The sequence below is a fragment of the Mytilus galloprovincialis genome, chromosome 1 (assembly GCF_965363235.1).
Source record: "Mytilus galloprovincialis chromosome 1, xbMytGall1.hap1.1, whole genome shotgun sequence".
Classification (NCBI taxonomy): Eukaryota; Metazoa; Mollusca; class Bivalvia; order Mytilida; family Mytilidae; genus Mytilus; species Mytilus galloprovincialis.
This window is the reverse complement of record NC_134838.1, coordinates 125,318,399-125,332,957: the sequence shown is the minus strand read 5'-3', so window position 1 is coordinate 125,332,957 and position 14,559 is coordinate 125,318,399. Positions and strand designations below refer to the sequence as shown.

The 14,559-nt window shown below is 31.8% G+C and overlaps 1 protein-coding gene across 1 annotated transcript in view; it reads right to left on the bottom strand.

Moving 5' to 3' along the window:
- LOC143057314 (E3 ubiquitin-protein ligase Rnf220-like) overlaps positions 1 to 200 on the bottom strand; it is a 40,082-nt gene extending 39,882 nt beyond the window's left edge. The window contains exon 1 of the mRNA XM_076230669.1: positions 111 to 200. The gene's annotated coding sequence lies outside the window, so the exon portion shown is untranslated. The remainder of the gene's footprint in view (positions 1 to 110) is intronic.
- Positions 201 to 14,559: the final 14,359 nt, after the last annotated feature.

The following is a 14,559-nucleotide window of genomic DNA, read 5'->3' as shown; positions in this document are numbered from 1 at the left end:
ATCAGTGGATGCACTTCCTTAAGTTGTTGTGCAATAGTTTTACTTGCATAGCAATCATTTTCATAGACAGATGACATGAGAAACTGATGGATAACTTCGACAATACTCACTGATTACTGTCAAGATGACACCGGAAGGTCAATTTTATATTGGATGATGGGATAGAAGGTGTTTTCCGAATCTAATTATAGAACATAATAAAGAAACTATAAACATTCACGAAAAAAGGAAATCTCTGTTCAAATACGTTTCGCGACACATTTTATGGTTATTTATTTCTTATTATGCATTTTTACATAAAGAAACCTGACCGATAAGGCGGATTGGAAAACTTTTGTTAAGCCGATAAAAAAAGGGGGATCAAAAATAGTTTTAATCCGGCCACACATTCATTTGTCACCAACGTCGTCAGTAGTCCGTTTTTTTTTTAAATGACATCTTCAAATAACTAAAATTTATTTATTCAATGTCGATAAGAAGCATTCAAAACAGTAAAACATAAAAAGCATACAATTTTACTGCAATACATCATAAACATGCATTTTCAGCAAACAAAACAGAACATCATAAAAAGCATACGATACTGGAAAACATGAATTTTCCTGAAGCTATTTTGCTATTTTGTGATAAATTTTGTTTAATTAAGTCAGGAACATATGAATATAGATACTGTTCCCAGATTTAGTCGCAGCTTCAAAGTTAAATTTACCGTGACTCTGGACGATTTAGAGCTTGACATATGGTACTGTTTATGGGGAAACGCATGTTTATTTGTTAGGACTGTATTTCTGACCTACTGGTGTAATGTTCAAAACTGTTGACCTCTAAAAACGCAACATCTACTTTTATTCATATTTTTACAAATTCTTATTCAGTATCTATACAAAATCATTCATTAATGTACTAGATATAAAAAAATAACGATTCGTTTTATTTTATTTTTGTGTCGCATATTGATTGTACATTATACAATATAATAACAAAAATGTACATTCAAACTATAACTACACAGCCATTGAGTTGGTTTATAAATAATCTACGTATGAACATAATATTAACTGGAGTTTGTTTTTTCTAAAAATTAAAAACAGATTTCTCATTTACAAAAATACAAACTAGTTCAATTAATAAACTTAAATAATGTATAATATTTTTATTATTATCTATATTATTTATTTCATTTATATAGTACATGACTTTAAAAGTAGTAAAATTAAAAGGTTACTGAAAACTATAAAAATTAGATCTACACTGAATAGACAACTATAATTTTTGAGACGTATCATTTTTATTTCAATGTATCAATTGCGCCGATATACGGGATCCATTTGCACCAATTTACATGTACACATATATAGTAACATAAAACAGAACTAACTTGCAAGTCCTTCAATACAGAATAAATTGAAGCCGCTTAATATTGTTACAGAAATACATCATGGAGTCGCGCAATACAGAACTAACTTGTAAGTCAGTTAATGTAGAACAAAATTGACATTTGCAGTCACTTAATAGACAACTAATTGTTTACATTGTAATTCCTGGACCATTATATAGCTGACTATGCAGTAAGGGCTTTGCTCATTGTTGAAGGCCGTACGGTGACCTATAGTTGTTAGTTTCTGTGTCATTTTGGTCTCTTGTGAAGAGTTGTCTCCTTGGCAATACTAATAATAAAATTGGTGTACTCTTTCAAATTAATTCATAAATCGTAAATTATTATAAATTTTAATTTACAAAGGAACTTTATGCAAGCGTATACCTAAAATGCAGTAACTGTTCGATCATATTTTTTCTTAATTAAAGTGCAAATAACGTGTTAAAAGTTTAGTTACACAATATGTCTTCAACTTAGAATTATGCACCATCTCAAAATCTGGAGGGATCACATAGATACGGCACGGCTAAATCAACAAAAGTATATAGCATTTTCTGCATATGCACCAATTGTCAGAGTGTTCCTTGTCACAGATAATGAAAGTTTAGTTTAAACAGTATTTTATTCAAATAAATTGATTCGGATTTGGCAACAGGCATTGCCTATGTAAGCCCTCTCCACAAAACAAGGTACAATACATTACATTCAAACAAAGCAACACATACACAAACATATTTAGCAAAACAGAATTAATTTTTCAAAAATACATTTAGCTGACTGGAATGATGCTTCATCTATTTAACTCAGATAAAAAGTATGACTATTCTAATAATGCTTCAAATCGTTAACTCGGAAACAGAAGAAAGAAATAAAATAATAAAAAAGTTTGAATATTCTAGGTAATAAAGTCCAACATTGATCGTGCACCTGACAAAAGGGTTCAGTATAATCTTCACGCCTATGCTTAATCAGGAAAAACCCATTAGCGACAAAAACGCGTCCTTCAGTTCTGCTAACTACATTTGCGCCAATGCAACATTAGCGCCACTAGTTTTCAAAATTATTAGTACCATATACGTGAAAAAAATGAAGTATAACGATTGTGCCAGTTTATCCTGGCGTGTATATGCTACAGTGAATTTGTATAATCAGGGATTATGTAGAATCCCTGATTTTTCAGGGAATATTAAGAATCACTAAAATCATTAGTAATTATGTATAATCCCTGAAAATTACCAGTGATTTTACATAATCACTGACCATTTTAATAATTATTCTACAAATTCCCTAATATGATTTCAGGGACTGTCAGTAATTTAAGGATCCTTTGTTTGAAAAAAAAATTAATATAGAAAAATTATCATTTTTTCAAATTCCTTGCCAGATGAAATAATTTTGCTTTTAAACACAGAGGATGATCTTAAAAATATAGCCAACACAGGGTTTCGAGATAGAAACGAAGACTTCAAAATTGATAATATCAACTTTCCCTTTATAGCGATAATTTTACATGCATTGTTTGGTTATTAAAAGCCAGCGTCGAATGGATATTCAAATCAACAGAGCATGTTATTTGTGGTACATGTAAAACAAATTGTGAAGAAGATTATGGAACATCTGTTTTGATTTTTTTTTTTTTCAACTGAACAAGAAAGTCAAACTGCGAGAACTTATGCATCTAAATGTATAAAAGAAATAGGTTGAACTAAGGATTGACAAACAAAACAAAATTCTTAAGGAAGCTGGCATTTGGTGAAATATTCACATAGCAGGGTAAAAAAAGGAAAGGGAAACCCGAAAAACATAATGGCGATTGTTCACAAAAAGTCTGAAAAAAGATATCGCAAGGCAACAAAACATGCCATGATGGTATCTTGCTTGAACAAATTTTGAGGTTGCTAATTTCCTTTTTTTGGGTTACCTTCAGATGTTTTTACTGAACACTTTATTTCTCTTAGGCGTGTTGTAAAATCTGATTCGATATGTGAAGGAAAAGGTGTTTTTAAATGTGGATATTGTGGTAAAAGTAGATGTGTAGCATATTATTTTAATATATTGTGTTTAACATTTCAATATATTGTGCCTAACATTTAAAAAAAAAGAATTTACGTTTATAATGATGATGTTTTAATATGATTTTATAGAATGCATTATTTGACTTTTATTCATTTTCTTTATAAATAAAACTTTTTCTTTATTTCTGTTATTATGCATAATCCCTGGCATTTTTTTCTAGTGATTCTACATAATCCCTGAAAATATTAGTGATTACATATAATCCCTAAACTAGCCAGTGATTCTACATAATCCCTGAAAATTTCTGATTATACAAATTCACTGTAACATATACATACAGTTTACTGTCATACAGCATAGTTGATCAAATGCTGGAATGTGTAGCTAATGACACGACGATAATCTGTACGTCACCATTCCTGACTAACGTGATGGTGAAAAAGAAATGCCTTGGCGATGGTAGCTTGAAAAACCTTGTTCACGTCGTAGACATGAATTGTGTTTTATCAAAATCAACATGTATAGTAGTAAAATTCATTCTCAGATTATATCGTTCACATCATTCTTGGAGCAAAGATAATATTTTCCTGGTTTAGCATACAAAAGGAATCACACCAGTGATATGTTATGTTTATTCCTGAATCCAGGTGTTTCTCGTTTCTTGTTTTTTTATATAGATTAGACAGTTGGTTTTTCACATTTGAATGGTTTTACACTAGTATTTTTTGGGGGGCATTTATAGCATTTATGAGCAAAGACTCCGTGTTGTAATTTGACCTAAAATGGTTTACTTTTATATAATTTGCGACTTGGATGGAAATCGATCGAGTTGTCTCATTGGCACGCATACCACATCTTCTTATATGTATGGCTACAATTTAGTTACTTATTGAGTGGCTTCAATTTAGTTTGTATTACGTGGCTACATTTTAATTCTGTATTAATTGGCTACAATTTAAAAGTTATGTATAACGTCGCTAAAATTTAGATCTGTATTGATTGACTACAAATTATTTCTGTATTTATTGTTCTATAAGTGGCTAACATTTAGTTCTGTAAGGGCTGATTTTAATCTAGCTCTGTATTTATTAACTACAATTTTGTTCAATAAGTGGCTAAAATTAATTCTGTATTATGTGGCTACAATTAGGTTCTGTATTATGGGGCTAAAATTTAGTTCTGTATTACGTGGCCACAATTTTGCTCTATATTGACGGTCTACAATTTATGTATGTATATTACGTGGCTACAATTTAGTTCTGTATTGACTGACTACAGGTTTATTGTTCTGAATTCAATTTAGTTCTGTATCAAGTGGCTACAAGTTAGTTTTGTATTTAGTGGCTACAATTTAGCTCTGTATTGACTGACTTCAATTTAGTTCTGTATCAAGTGGCTACAATTTAGTTCTGTATTGAATGACTACAATTTAGTTCTGTATCAAGTGGCTACAATTTATCTCTGTATTGACCGACTACAATTTAGTTCTGTATTGACTGACTACAATTTAGTTCTGTATTGACTGACTACAATTTAGCTCTGTATTGACTGACTACAATTTAGTTGTGTATTGACTGACTACAATTTAGCTCTGTATTGAATGACTACAATTTAGTTCTGTATTGACTGAATACAATTTTGTTCTGTATTGACTGACTACAATTTAGTTCTGTATTGACTGACTACAATTTAGTTCTGTATTGACTGACTACAATTTAGCTCTGTATTGACTGACTACAATTTAGCTCTGTATTGACTGACTACAATTTAGTTTTGTATTGACTGACTACAATTTTGTTCTGTATTGACTGACTACAATTTAGCTCTGTATTGACTGACTACAATTTAGCTCTGTATTGACTCACTACAATTTAGCTCTGTATTGACTGACTACAATTTAGCTCTGTATTGACTGACTACAATTTTGTTCTGTATTGACTGACTACAATTTTGTTCTGTATTGACTGACTACAATTTAGTTGTGTATTGACTGACTACAATTTAGTTGTGTATTGAATGACTACAATTTAGTTCTGTATTGACTGACTACAATTTTGTTCTGTATTGACTGACTACAATTGAGCTCTGTATTGACTGACTACAATTTAGCTCTGTATTGACTGACTACAATTTAGCTCTGTATTGACTGACTACAATTTTGTTCTGTATTGAATGACTACAATTTAGTTCTGTATTGACTGACTACAATTTAGCTCTGTATTGACTGACTACAATTTAGCTCTGTATTGACTGACTACAATTTAGTTGTGTATTGAATGACTACAATTTAGTTCTGTATTGACTGACTACAATTTTGTTCTGTATTGACTGACTACAATTGAGCTCTGTATTGACTGACTACAATTTAGCTCTGTATTGACTGACTACAATTTAGCTCTGTATTGACTGACTACAATTTTGTTCTGTATTGAATGACTACAATTTAGTTCTGTATTGACTGACTACAATTTAGCTCTGTATTAACTGACTACAATTTAGTTCTGTATTGACCGACTACAATTTAGCTCTGTATTGACTGACTACAATTTAGTTCTGTATTGACTGACTACAATTTAGCTCTGTATTGACTGACTACAATTTAGTTCTGTATTGACTGACTACAATTTAGTTCTGTATTGACTGACTACAATTAAGTTCTGTATTGAATGACTACAATTTAGTTCTGTATTGACTGACTTCAATTAAGTTCTGTTTTAAGTGACTACAATTAAGCTCTGTATTGACTGACTAAAATTTAGTTCTGTATTGACTGACTACAATTTAGCTGTGTATTGACTGACTACAATTTAGCTCTGTATTGACTGTCTACAATTTAGTTCTGTATTGACTGACTACAATTTAGTTCTGTATTGACTGACTACAATTTAGCTCTGTATTGACTGAATACAATTAAGCTCTGTATTGACTGACTACAATTTAGTTCTGTATTGACTGACTACAATTTAGTTCTGTATTGACTGACTACAATTTAGCTCTGTATTGACTGACTACAATTTAGCTCTGTATTGACTGACTACAATTTAGTTTTGTATTGACTGACTACAATTTTGTTCTGTATTGACTGACTACAATTTAGCTCTGTATTGACTGACTACAATTTAGCTCTGTATTGACTGACTACAATTTAGCTCTGTATTGACTGACTACAATTTAGCTCTGTATTGACTGACTACAATTTTGTTCTGTATTGACTGACTACAATTTTGTTCTGTATTGACTGACTACAATTTAGTTGTGTATTGACTGACTACAATTTAGTTGTGTATTGAATGACTACAATTTAGTTCTGTATTGACTGACTACAATTTTGTTCTGTATTGACTGACTACAATTGAGCTCTGTATTGACTGACTACAATTTAGCTCTGTATTGACTGACTACAATTTAGCTCTGTATTGACTGACTACAATTTTGTTCTGTATTGAATGACTACAATTTAGTTCTGTATTGACTGACTACAATTTAGCTCTGTATTGACTGACTACAATTTAGCTCTGTATTGACTGACTACAATTTAGTTGTGTATTGAATGACTACAATTTAGTTCTGTATTGACTGACTACAATTTTGTTCTGTATTGACTGACTACAATTGAGCTCTGTATTGACTGACAACAATTTAGCTCTGTATTGACTGACTACAATTTTGTTCTGTATTGAATGACTACAATTTAGTTCTGTATTGACTGACTACAATTTAGCTCTGTATCAACTGACTACAATTTAGTTCTGTATTGACCGACTACAATTTAGCTCTGTATTGACTGACTACAATTTAGCTCTGTATTGACTGACTACAATTTAGTTCTGTATTGACTGACTACAATTTAGCTCTGTATTGACTGACTACAATTTAGTTCTGTATTGACTGACTACAATTTAGTTCTGTATTGACTGACTACAATTAAGTTCTGTATTGAATGACTACAATTTAGTTCTGTATTGACTGACTTCAATTAAGTTCTGTTTTAAGTGACTACAATTAAGCTCTGTATTGACTGACTAAAATTTAGTTCTGTATTGACTGACTACAATTTAGCTGTGTATTGACTGACTACAATTTAGCTCTGTATTGACTGTCTACAATTTAGTTCTGTATTGACCGACTACAATTTAGTTCTGTATTGACTGACTACAATTTAGCTCTGTATTGACTGAATACAATTAAGCTCTGTATTGACTGACTACAATTTAGCTCTGTATTGACTGACTACAATTTAGTTCTGTATTGACTGACTACAATTTAGCTCTGTATTGACTGACTACAATTTAGTTCTGTATTGACTGACTACAATTTAGTTCTGTATTGACTGACTACAATTTAGCTCTGTATTGACTGACTACAATTTAGTTCTGTATTGACTGACTACAATTTAGTTGTGTATTGACTGACTACAATTAAGTTCTGTATTGACTGACTACAATTTAGCTCTGTATTGACTGACTACAATTTAGTTCTGTATTGACTGACTTCAATTTAGTTCTGTATTGACTGACTACAATTTAGTTCTGTATTGACTGACTACAATTTAGTTCTGTATTGACTGACTACAATTTAGTTCTGTATTGACTGTCTACAATTTAGTTCTGTATTGACCGACTACAATTTAGTTCTGTATTGACTGACTTCAATTTAGTTCTGTATTGACTGACTACAATTTAGTTCTGTATTGACTGACTACAATTTTGTTCTGTATTGACGGACTACAATTTAGTTCTGTATTGACTGACTACAATTTAGTTCTGTATTGACTGACTACAATTTAGCTCTGTATTGACTGACTACAATTTAGTTCTGTATTGACTGACTACAATTTAGCTCTGTATTGACTGACTACAATTTAGTTCTGTATTGACTGACTACAATTTAGTTCTGTTTTAAGTGACTACAATTAAGCTCTGTATTGACTGACTAAAATTTAGTTCTGTATTGACTGACTACAATTGAGTTCTGTATTGACTGACTACAATTTAGTTCTGTATTGACTGAATACAATTTAGCTCTGTATTGACTGACTACAATTTAGTTCTGTATTGACTGACTACAATTTAGTTCTGTATTGACTGAATACAATTTAGTTCTGTATTGATTGACTACAATTTAGTTCTGTATTAGCGGACTATAATTTAGTTCTGTATTGAATGACTATAATTTAGTTCTGTATTAACTGAATACAATTTAGCTCTGTATTGACGGACTACAATTTAGCTCTGTATTGACTGACTACAATTTAGTTCTGTTTTAAGTGACTACAATGAAGTTCTGTATTGAATGAATACAATTTAGTTCTGTATTGACTGACTAAAATTTAGCTCTGTATTGAATGACAACAATTTTGTTCTGTATTAACAATTTTGTTCTGTATTAAATGACTACAATTTAGTTCTGTATTGACTGACTACAATTTAATTCTGTTTTAAGTGACTACAATTAAGTTCTGTATTGAATGAATACAATTTAGTTCTGTATTGACTGACTACAATTTAGCTCTGTATTGACTGACTACAATTTAGTTCTTTATAGCGGACTATAATTTAGTTTTGTATTGACTGACTACAATTTAGTTCTGTATTGACTGACTACAATTTAGCTCTGTATTGACTGACTAAAATTTAGTTCTGTATTGAATGACTACAATTTAGTTCTTTATAGCGGACTATAATTTAGTTCTGTATTGAATGACTACAATTTAGTTCTGTATTAGCGGACTATAATTTAGTTCTGTAATGCGGGACTTCAATATAAGGATCTGTTTTAGATGGCTACAATTCAATTATGTATTGACTGACTACAACAGCGTAGAAAGTTAATAGCTGTTCAGTACTGTAGTAATTACTAACAATTCAGTCTTGTAGCAGTTTACACAATTGTGCACTGAATAAAGTGACTGAAATAGATTTGTATTTTGTACCGTTATTCAAGTTTTCTAAGTGACAACTGTAAAGTCCTCGAGGTAAAGTCCATGAGCAGTCTTTGCAAAAACGTCAGTAGTTGCTACTTTGTGACAGTCATATTTAGTTCTAATGACCAAAGTGAACGACTGGTCATTTAGTACTATGGTAAGTGAGTTCGGATATTCATCTGCTTCAGTAGAGCAAATAATCGACCATTAAAAAGTTGCATGTCAATTTTATGTATAAAACCTCCTGAAAGATTTAATGTAGAGACGATTTACAAATTCAATATCGAAACTTTCACAGGTGAGACTAAATATTCAATTTACGATTAGTCAAATATCTGTCTTTACAAATAGGAGAAGTGTCACTTGTTGGATTGTAATACAAAATAGGATAATACATCGTGCATCTTGGCGTGTAAAATTCATTCAGAAAATTGTTTCATTATCTGCAAGATACCGAATAGTAGAAGGAAAAGACAGGGAAACTATGACAACACTAAAACTTCATTGTACAACGCAGAGTCGTAAAATTCTCACTTACAATATTATGAACTTCACACGTGCAGTATTTAGAGTGAAAATGAGGTTATAATTGATATTAAAGTCAACCTCATTATTCACTCCGTAACTTATAGAATATCAACTTATCCCGCTTTTGTTATCCATATTTGACAAATAAGTGATCTGAATTTTGAGTCGAAAAAGATGAAAGTGAATACAACGTGGGCTCTGACAAGATAAATGACTGATTGACTAAATGGAAGAATAATCTTTATAGACGCACATATCTGCATTTAAAATGTTTAAACCAGCCCTTAATCTTTTTAACTTGTATTATAAAATACCTGTTGGAAAGTAGAGAATGTAAAAGTGCACTCTATATTCCGTAAGCGTACCAGGTGCACTGTCTATATAAAATAGAAAATCTGATATTGAAGAAGGGATATGAAATATTAAAGTAGATATTAATATAGAATGTTAGAAGATCAGGTAAAAATTTGGTGAATTGTGAATGAATTTAAATGTATTACAAAATAACAAAATGATTTATGCATTTCCTGGTTAAGTTTATAAAGTGATTTAATCGCACAATTTCGCACATGATCTACAAAACGGATTCAATATATTTTGTTCTGGCACCTGTCTGTGAGAACAAAGTTTGTTGTTAAAAGACAAGTGGATCCCAGGAGTTGGAAATCACTCGCCATATTAGCGCGAAATTTAGATAAGAAAAAAAGACCTTTTCCCACAGGTTGAACCGTTAGCTCTATATTTTAGCAAAAACAAAAACAAACAAAAAAACAAACAAAAAAACAAAAAAAACACCGAAGAAGAAGTCATAAAGCAAAACAAAAAATATGAAACCTCCGCAAGATTTAGATGAAAAAGGCCATTTCCCACAGTTTGCACCATGACTGATCTCAACTTTTTAGCCAAAAAAGAATACAATGAAGAATACAAGAATCCCAAAACAAATTTCATAATTATGAAATCTCTTCGATTTTTTTGCAAATCTCTAACACCACTGCATCTTTTTTTTTTAATTTATGTGAACGAATCTATATATATATTGAAGACTAGGTGGTAGAATGGTCTAGCGCGTCGTATGTATACAGTGCAGGCAATTTGGTATCACGATATCTCAGTAGCACGAGTTCGAATCCGGTCCGCGAGGAAAGAACTAATTTGCGAAAGCAAATTTACATAGCTAACATTGATGGGCTAATTTTTAGACAAATTATATGTATACATATAAATAAAAACATGCTATAAACATTTTCTAAATCTATGCATTATGTAAATTTTCTAAAAAAAACAACTTTATATATTAAAGTTGATAAATAATCAGATCTATTTTGACTCGTTTACTCGTCAAAGTTGTCAGACATGGACAGTTTACAATCCTTTCATACAACAAATATAGTTGACATATTTCTTATTGTATTAGAAAAAAACGACTAAAAATAAAAAAAAAACCAACACTTAAATTTGACCACTGAACCATGAAAATGAGGTCAAGGACAGATGACATCTGCCAGTTGTACGTGTACACCTTTCAATCATTCCATACACCAAATGTAGTTTATGACTCTGTAAAAAAAATAGTCCACCATACAATTGTGGAAGCTATGATTTTGAAAATTGACATTAATGAGCTAGGACTGGTGTACATGTTTTATAGAACTGATGTGATGTGAAAAAAAGTATGTAAAAAAAATAAACCTGAACAAATAATTATAAAGGACATATTTTTTTAATTACTTTTATTGTCAGAATTTTAAAATTATTTCTTGAGGAGAGTGACATTTATCCCTTTCTTTCGGGATTGGACGGGAAAACGAATCACACTTGCTACCCCGAAAATCGCATCACATATGTGCAAGTGTCTCAGCTTCAAAATGAGCCATCGTACATAGCCAAGTTTGCGATATGGGACGAGCAACAGAAGAAAACGTTAAGGGCATATGATACAGTTACAGGGGAGGTAATGAAGTTGCCAACGTAAATTGTTATTTTCGCGACGTCAAACTACGACTTATCGGGAAAAGATTCAGTTTTCGACTGATTTTTATCATTCAAACTTATTTAACTTGAAAACGAGTTCATGGACCTCTCTTTTTTAAAATGACATTTGGTTTGATTACGCGAGAAGATTATATATGTGCCAATTTTCATGAAAACGTAAATAGTGCAATTTTTTTTTAATTTGATAAATATGTACAGCAAAAAATGATGTTTTTTTCTACATTCATGAAAATTTGATAAATACGAGTTATTCTGAATAAAAAATATATAAATTTTTAAGATACTTATAAAATTCAGAAATTACAAATTATTTAACAAAAAAAACAAATTGTGTTTATCTTTTAAAACAAAAAAGTTATGTCTTTCTTTTGAAAGGGAAAATAAGGCCACAAATCCGAATTTTGAGCAAATATACAAAATTTCGACCTCGTTTTACTCAAAAAGTAGCACATGAAGGTATATTTTTTATTACATATTTAATTTAAAAAGGTTAAAAATAGTCTATATGGAAAGTTTTATCAAAATGTAAATACGGGATCAAACTGACTGTATCGTATGCCCTTAAGATAATCTATTACGCACATTGCCCCAGTTGACCTATTGCATACAGTATAAGAAAAACAGACCAAAACATAAAAACTTAAGTATCACCACCGAACCAGGAAAATGAGGTCAAGGTCAGATGACACCTGCCAATTGGATATAATTATACACCTTGCAATCTTTCTATACACCAAAAAATACTTAACCTATTGCTTACAGTATTTGAGACATGGACTTGAACACCAAAACTAAACCTTGTTCACTGATCCATGACATGAGGTCGAGGTCAAGTGAAAACTGTCTGACGGGCATGAAGACCTATACATGTTGTTATCCTCAGGGGTGGATCCAGGATTTCCAGTTAGGGGGCGGGGGGGGCAAGGCGAAAAAAATTTGGAGGTTTTTTTAGGTAAAATTATTGAAATATTCTTCTAAAGGGGCTAAATGTAGATATCTCGAACTATTGTGTGTTAAAATTAGCGAGGCATTAAAGTTTCAAGCTGAAACCGCCTTAATCCACACCTGACAACAATCTACAGATAGACGGGCGGACAGACGGACGCAAAGTGAGACGAGACAGATCACAATTGCTCACCTGACCAATATATTTTCAAACGAAAAGTTCTACTTTTACCAGCGATTTTTAATTGTCCTTTCATACTATCTGTTTTTTACTTTTTTGATTTTCGGAGGTCGTGCCAGACTTTACTGTGTTCGCCACAAACAACTAAAATCAGAATGAGATGCATTTACGCAGTTACATTTATTTTCTTGGGATCCCAAACATACAGTAATACGGTACAGAATTTGGCTAAATATTTAGGTTGCAAGTGAGAAATAAATATAGACACAGAGAGACAAATTAATAAACTAACCTTTCGCTTGAAACAGTATTTCTATCTTTCATTACGGATATTATAAAAGAATCTCACCATGCTCACCTGCCGACTGTTTTCTTGACCGTGTCATGACGAAATTGTGAAAGTGAGTAAGGGATGTTTTGGAACTTCGATTATCAAACAAATTGATTATAAAAACCGCAAATACAATGAAACATTTGTTTTTACTTTAACTGCTAAAAACCTATTATATTTATCATCAAACGCAGCTCCGCGTTTGACACCTTCCTTTGAAATTATTTATAGAACTTTAATAAAGCGTAGGTCAGTTGATTAGTAATCACGTTGATTCTGTTAAACTGACTGTTTTATATACTTTGAATGTTAAAAAAGATTGAATGTTTTCTTCTGATACTTAAATATTTTGAAGTCAACCCATGCTTTGCAAATTTTAAGGGGGGGGGGGGGGGCGCACGCCCGCCACGCCCCCGCCTAAATCCGCCCCTGAAATTTCCTAGTACTAATAATAAGAGAAATATACATGACAAAAAATCCTAACTTTTTTTCAAGTAGTCACTGAACCATGAAAATGAGGTCAAGGACAATGGACATGTGACAGGTGGAAACTCGTAACATAAGGCATCTATATACAAAGTATGAAGCATCCAGATCTTCCACCTTCTATATTATAAAGCTTTTAAGTAGTTAGTTAACGCCACTGCCGGATCACTAACCCTATGTCGAGATTGCTGTAACTAAAGTCGTAGGCTCGACAATAAAACGACAACCACTGAATTATACTGACTTAGGACAGGAACATGCAGGATCATATAAAATGTGGCGGGGTTACACTAGTTTGGTTGTGCCTAACTCCCTCTAACCTGGGGCAGTGGTCTAATATTACGAAATTGAAATAAACACTTAAATAGAAACCCCAAAAAAAAGTGTTGTAGCATACAGTGTAAATATAGATATAAATTAGTAACGGTGTTTATATAGAGTAGTATGGTGGAGCATTCAGTATGTATACAAGTAATGATCAGTTTCGACATTTATATCAGAGTACAGTGTAGAAATATTCAGTGTGGACACAAGTACTAATCAGTGTCAACACTTATATCAGAGCACTATGTACGAACATTCAGTGTGGACACAAGTACTGATTAGTGTCAACACTTACAGAGTACAGTTTAGAAATATTCAGTGTGGACACAAGTACTGATCAGTGTCAACACTTACATCAGAGTACTATGTAGGAATATTCAGTGTGGACACAAGTACTGATCAGTGTCGACACTTATATCAGAGTACTATGAAGGAACATTCAGTGTGAACAC